The sequence below is a fragment of the Crocuta crocuta genome, unplaced genomic scaffold (assembly GCF_008692635.1).
Source record: "Crocuta crocuta isolate KB4526 unplaced genomic scaffold, BGI_CrCroc_1.0 scaffold7, whole genome shotgun sequence".
NCBI classification, from domain to species: domain Eukaryota; kingdom Metazoa; phylum Chordata; class Mammalia; order Carnivora; family Hyaenidae; genus Crocuta; species Crocuta crocuta.
This window is the reverse complement of record NW_027531904.1, coordinates 448,028-455,265: the sequence shown is the minus strand read 5'-3', so window position 1 is coordinate 455,265 and position 7,238 is coordinate 448,028. Positions and strand designations below refer to the sequence as shown.

At 51.3% G+C, this 7,238-nt stretch overlaps 1 long non-coding RNA gene across 1 annotated transcript; it reads left to right on the top strand.

The window, feature by feature from the left end:
* Positions 1-3,697: 3,697 nt before the first annotated feature.
* LOC144240069 (uncharacterized) lies at positions 3,698-5,182 on the top strand. The gene is made up of 3 exons (XR_013337554.1): positions 3,698-3,749; positions 3,966-4,080; positions 5,086-5,182. It is a non-coding gene; the product is annotated as an uncharacterized LOC144240069 (long non-coding RNA).
* Positions 5,183-7,238: the final 2,056 nt, after the last annotated feature.

The window sequence follows — 7,238 nt, the reverse complement described above, 5'->3', positions numbered from 1 at the left end:
CCTCAGGACGGGCTGCAGACACCCTCCCCCGCCTCATCCAACCTGTAAATATCCAACTCGTGTAGACACTGCGCTTGGAGACAAATCCCAGGACCCCTTTCCAACCAGACTGCCGTCCGAAAGCCGCCACCGACACCCCCTGGTTCTTTGCTCTACTCGGATGGGTCCCCCATGCAGGAGACGGAAAAATCCGAGGGTGTCCGGGTTGGGCCGCTGGATCTCAGGCACTAACGCACCTCGCGGATCCCTCCCAGGCCCTGGCGGGCCACCCACCCGGCCCGGGCTCAGGGTCTCCAGCATCCTTTTCAGGCACCTCGATGCCTCCCCAGTACTTGCCCTGGCTGCACTCCCGAGTTGGGGGCCTTCGAGCCTGACGGCGACGGCAGGCCGGCTGCCACCCCGGAGGAGGTGTGGGCACTGCGGTCCACTCGGTGCGCAGGCCGCCTGGGGTTGCCAGGGCGAGGCCACCAAGGTCGCTCCTGGGAGGGCATCAGGGTGGTGACTTCCCTTAACTTGGCCGCTTATTTTTCCAGGAGAAAACGGTCTCCTCCCCAAGGTTCCCTAGGACCTGAGGCTCTTCTGCCTCTGCGTTGGGATATTTAAGAGACTGGCAACGTTCCCTTAGAAACATCTTTTGGACGGAACACCAATAGGCCGGAGCAAGTGTTTTGAGTCGAACCAATTCCTCCCGTGGCCCCCCCTTCACCCCTCCTCCAAGCCTGCTCATCTGGCTCTTTGGGAAGAAAAAAAAATCTGAATTTTTATCCAATTCTGATGTTTCCCTTAAGCACTATCGCAGTCCTCACTCGCAGAAGGCCACACAGGCTGCACGCAGGCCTGTGCTTGGAGCTCTGGCTGCCAGGAGGGCCGTGCGGTTCTGGGCGAGCAAGCCTTGGGCAAGAGGAAGAAAGCCCCGTGTCCCTGAGGTCCCCAGCCAAGCAGTAGTACCTCTGGATCTGCCTGCAGAACACGGAAGGAAGGGGACCGATGACCCTCAGCCAGGTGCGCCACGGGGCAAAAGGAAGCTGTCTTTCCTTGGCATTTCCAAAATGCCATGAAGGCAACTTGTCGCCTTTAGGGTGCCGCGGCATTTCCCCCAATAGTTAGCGCTCAATCCAACAGGCTCTACTTATCCATCCAATCGGGGTTCACTTTAAGCCCCGATTTGCAAAAATGCTACCGTTTTGCCCAGTGAGAGCCCAGCACCTCACCATCCAGGGCCCCAGTGGCATTCCTCTAGCGCGGGGCCGCTCTGGGGCCAGACCTAAGGATTCAGTCCACCGGATGGGAGGATTAACACTGGTACACGGAGGCAGGCACAGAGCCAGGGTCACAGAGGCACCTTTGCGGTCCATCAGTGAACACCATTTGCTGGACTGTGCCTTTCCCGGTTAGTTCTAAAGCTTCTCGCTAATGAGAGAGAAGGGACCCGTCAGCATCTGCAGCGGTGACGCTGTGGCAGCAACTCCAGTGGCCAACTCGGCCCGGCAGAGAGGCCGTGCAGCCTTCGGAAGACCTCAAAGCACGCCTTTCCAACACGGTCCTGGCCTGAGGGTAGACCTTTGGGAAGCAAGACTCGAGGCCTCTACACCTCAATTTCATTGTCTGTAAGGGGCAGGCTGATACTATTGTCACCCAGAGACTGCAACTGACTACAGTCTGGGAGGGGCCCTGGGAACTCCCCACAGTTCCCGCTACAAGACTGGCCGCCATTTTTGTGAGGAGATCCGATTCTTATGACCTAAGCGAATAATTTGGGAAAGGGACGTGAAGGACTTCCCCCCGGCCCTCACGAGGAGAGATGTGTGAGGCTGAATTTGGACATCACCGAAGTGGAGATTTGGCTTTCACATAGTTTAGACTATCAAGAGAAATCCAGCCCACCTCCCCCCTCCCCCCCAAAGAGCAGTATGGGGTTGTGCTGACCTGGAGCAATCTGTCTCTACTAGCCAAACCAACCAGCTTATTGACAACTCCCCAGGTCTTTGCATTAAGAAATCCTTGAAACACTGGGTTGTAGAACTCAGCACTTCGCTGGCCACAGAAACTCACTTAACTCAAAAGTGTAACTGACTTGATACAAACAGTTCCCATTATAGTCTGACCACTTATGGGTTCTCCTCTAGACTGTTCTCTGAGCTTCGGGTTAGAGATCTTTCCCTTGCATGGCTCTTGCTTCCCGGGCCCCAGGACTGAACCCTTCTCCCCAGCTCCATCTTCCAGGCACTGGGGCTGTAGGGGGAGGGGCATGGGGCTTCTGAAAGGCAAGGTTCTGCATAAGGCTAAGGCCCTGCCAGGAGTGAGGCGTGTCAGGGGCTCCAGCCTTCCCTGCTTCTGGGTACAAACAGGGTGTTCCCGAATCCAGGCTCCGAGTCATCAGTCAATAAATATATATTCAGGACTACCGCATGCTAGTCCCTGGGGGATAAAGGAATAAATAAGACAGTTCCTGTCTTTGAATCACTGGTAGAAACCGATATTAGAGGAAGGTGAGGGGTAATCAACTAACTCCCCTGGGAAGGCTTTACCAAAAAAGTGGTGTCTTGTGAGTCGTCTTGAAGGACTCATCCTTAGTAAGAATGACAGCAATAATGGCCAAGGTTTCGATGTGCTGTCACATTATGTCAAGTGCTGCCTAAGTACTTTACATTTCTAGACACTTTAAGTGAAGGTAGGTTCTAGTATCATCCTCATGTTGCAGACGGGGAAACTGAGGCTGAGCGCAGTTAAGCACTCACCCAATTATTGGCTAATAAACTGTAGAGCGGAACACACCAAGCCTATGCCCGATGTGCTCTGTGCGCCATTAATTCCGGTGATGCAAGTCCGCACTGGGCTTGAAGTCAAGGCTAGACAGATAACTTAACAATCACTTTCAATAAAGCATAACACAGGCTCTGACAGCGGAGACGCGGAGCACAGGCGCCAGGGGCCTCCAGCCCAGGCCCGGGTGCAGGATGGGGAGGGAAGTTTTTCCCAGTGTGGGAGAGTCCCGGTGGAGACGGTGGGCGAAGGAGGGGGGGCAGGGCAAGGATTTCAGGCAGAAGGAACACTGAGTAGAACATGTACCCAGGTGTGGCCTCCCTGAGGGGCTGGAAAGCTGGAGGATAGCTATCGGAGGAGATGAGGCTGAGAATGGCCAGCGCAGGCTCGGAGAGGGTGTCCATGTTTAGCGCACCTGCGAGCCCCACCTGAGGTTTCAAGAGGAGAGATGTATTGTTTTGGGAGACCACTGTGGGGGGCTTAGCAATACGACTACCCAGGACCCGTTCCAGAGCAGCTGAATGTGAATCCCTGGGTAGAGGCTGGGCATTGGCATTTTTAATGAGTTCTCCCAGGTGACTAATGTGTTAGGGATTCGCTAGGGTTGGAATTGCCTCACGCTTCATCAACCCTGGGTGCACATTAAGACTCAGGCTGAGTCAATCAGTTTATCTCCTTGGATTTAAAGGCAAGGCAAGGCAGAGAACTTAATCAGCACTTTCAATAAAGAAGCAATGGGCACATGACCCAAGATGACCAATCAGAATCTGTCATGAGACTGTTGCTATGGGAGAGATGCGATCCAAGCCAACCAATCAGAATCTGTCCTGAGACTGTTGCTATGGGGGAGACGCCATCCAAGCCGACCAATCAGAATCTGTCCTGAGACCGTTGCTACAGAGGAGCCGCTCCTGGTCTCTGATTCCTACGTGATGGATCTGCGGGTTGCAATCTGATGCGAAGACCGGTGTTTATGCATGTTGCAGGTAGAAGCTGGGTTTGCAGAGTTAGCATACTGTTTTTTGCTCTAACTGCATTTTCTCTGGTGTGCTTTTCTGGGACGGATGGAGATTTTCAAGGCTCCTCGTACCACTCTTCAGTGTGTGATTGTCCCTGAAGCTCCTCCTCCCTGGTCCAGCCAAGGAAGTTCCTCATTTTGCTGAAACTGGTTTGATTTAGGTTTCTCTCCTTTGTGTGCACAGGGTCCTAACAAGGAGGAAGCTGATGGTCTGACACAGGTCCCAAGAAGCATTTTCACCAACCTCACACGTCCAGGGATGTGTTGTTAATGGCTCCCAACCCATCACTCGTTTACTGGTAAGACTTCTTGAGCCCTACCCCCATTGACTCCACCCCCTACCGTTGAAAAAATTTTGCTTATACCAAGTCTTGAGGAACCCAGCTGGTCTCATCTACAGCTGAGGGTGGAACCCACTCCTCTTTCATTGAAATAAAACTTAATTTCAAATTCCTCTTTCAAACTTCAAGGGCTCCCGTGGGTCTGGGATTTGATGAGCCAGACCTTGTTTTCTCTCTACATAACTGTACTGAGAAGCCAGATCTGGTGTGCTGCATTAAGAATATGCAGATTAAAGGGGTGCTTGGGTGGCTCAGTCAGTTAAGCCTCTGATTTCGGCTCAGGCCATGATCTCGTAGTTCATGGGTTCAAGCCCTGCATCGGGCTCCGTGCTGACAGCTTGGAGCCTGGAGCCTGCTTCGGATGCTGGGTCTCCCTCTCTCTCTGCCTCTCCCCCATGCATGCTCTGTCTCTTTCTCTCTCAAAGTAAATACACACTAAAAAAAAAAAAAAAAGAGTATGCAGATTATGACTGCCTCAATGAGGGGGCATAAGCCACCCACATGGGGTCAGCAGGCAGGGAGTTCCCTCAGCACCCAAGCTCCCTGCTTTGGGCAAGTGAAACCCCTAAGGTTATTTTGATGGAAGGTGTACTTTCACTAACATGAAAAAAGAATTTGAGTCGCAAGATTTATTGCTCACAGAACCCAGAAAGAGTGGGATGATGGGGTGTGCAGTGAGCCAGGCGAGGGTAGCCTTCCATCCAAGTTCATGAACAGGAGACAGACAGCGGGATAGCAGGCATCTACTGCTTACGAGGGGGTGGGGGTGGAGGTCACTAACTCTTCTTTGGGCTCAACTCTAAGGGTTCTTTCGAAAGGTACCCTGGAAAAAGCAAAGCAGGAGCGAAAGGCAGGAGCCCTAAACCTGAGTCCTTACCTGAATGTCCACAGCAGGTTCTCATCATGTAAAACACAGCAGCTCAGAAAAACTAAATTGTTTTTCTCATCACGGTAACTTCCAAGGTTCTACAGACTTCGACCATATCATTTTTGGGGCTTCATCTGTCCACCCTAAAGCTCTTACAGGACAAAGCAGCCCAGCTTCTCAGGAAAGTCTTCTACCTGGGTGAGTACTTAACCTTTCTACACTGCTGAGGTATTTTTCTCTAGGGGAAAGTCATAAAACCACCAGATTGGGGTACAGCCCAGGGAGAATCCTATCTTTGACTTAGTTCCCAATGCTGTTTCTTTTTTTTTTTTAATATTTTTATTTATTTCTAGGAGAGAGAGAGAGACAGCGTGAGCAGGGGAGGGTCAGAGAGAGAGGGAGTCACAGACTGAAACAGGCTCCAGGCTCTGAGCTGGCAGTCAGCACAGAGCCCGACGTGGGGCTCGAACCCACGAACCGCGAGATGATGACCTAAGCGAAAGTCGGACGCTTAACTGACTAAGCCACCCAGGAGCCCCCCCAATGCTGTTTCTGAAAGCACTTTAGCACCTTCTGAACATTTGGCCCTGCACGCCCATTAGCCCACAAACATTACGCAAAGACCCCCCAGGATCCCGTTTGGGGGCTCTAAACAGACCCGACAGAGTCCATTTTGCTATGATTTGGATGATGTTCTCCCAAATGCATTAACTGAAGCCTGCCCCGCTGAAGCTCAAACACGCATTTGCTTGCTAACTCATAAGCTTTTCCTCCAGTTTATCCACCATCTGTCTCCAGACCCTCCATTTCATCCACAGGCCTGGAACTATGTGAGCATTCACTCCTTCAGATGATCTATGGACATTCAGGCTAAGTCTGGGAGCACCAGCGATCCTTGGGGATCCCCACTGTTTATAATTCTTCATCCAGAAAAGTACCTGTTTATCCTATCTTTTGTTTCCTGTCTCTAAGGGCAGTTCCAATCCGTGGCGATTCCCCGCACCACCCCGCTCCCCCTAAACACACATTCTGGAGGGACTTAACTATTGCAAATGACCCCCTGGGGTGGAACTCTGTCAGGAGGAATTTTGAAAGTCTAAACATAATTCATCCCTGGGTTTCTCCCTCGTCTCCAGGCCTGTTTGTACCTCCTCAAAGAAGGCTGATAGATTTCTCCGGTTTCACATTCTCTTTGCGGAAAGCCTTTTGTGCTCTGCCCAGTTAATTGGGACTTTAAAATGTGCTTGGTGATATTACCTTTTTAGTGTACGTTCCACAACGTGGCTATTAAAAGTGCCCCTTCCTAGATGGGTGGGCTCCCTTTGTAGGCAGGGGGACCCAAGGTTGTACGCCCTTGGGCGCAGGCCTGGTGTGGAAGGTTAGTGTGCACTGTGACCACTAGGCCATGGCTGCCATCTTTAATTCGCCCTGCTCCTCTCTGTGCAGATGGTCGGGGGTTGGGGGTCATAGGGTTTCCCTGACCTCGTTGTTTTCATGACGATTTAGGAGACGGCTTTTCTTTGCTTCTCTTCTTCCCAAGCATGTGTGAGTCTTGGACTCTGGCAAGGAGGACCCCTTCCCTGTTGATCTCAGAATGTCTTTGCATCCTACTATTTTTTTTCAATTAAAAAAATTTTTTTTCTTAATGTTTTATGTATTTCAGAGAGAGAGAGAGAGAGAGAGACAGCGTGTGCAGAGGAGGGTCAGAGAGAGAGGGAGACACAGAATCTGAAACAGGCTCCAGGCTCCGAGCTAGCTGTCAGCACAGAGCCCGACACGGGGCTCGAACCCACGAACTTCGAGATCATGACCTGCGCCGAAGTCGGATGCTTAACCGACTGAGCCACCAAGGTGCCCCTTTGTGTCCTCCTTCTTTGGCCCATCTTGTTTTCTTCGCTCTTCCTGCAGACTTCCTTTCCCTCCGTGTGCTGCCTCCCTCCCTCACCACGAGGGATTCTTATTCTTGGTAATTAAAATGGAGAGATTTCACTCTAGCATTTTGGTGGTGTTGAAATAGATTTTCCTGACATTCCAACGGCTCTCTTTAGGAACCTAAGAAGTATCTCACTTTTCTCTGAAGTCTTTCATGTGGATTTAATACATGAGCAGACTTTATTTGCTCTTGGACATGGCGTTAAATGCATGTGATCAGATCAGTAACACTGTTTTCGCCCACGCAAGGGAGATTCTTTTTATTTATTTATTGTGTTTCTGTTTTACTCATTCGAGGAGCACTCATCTCTGGAAA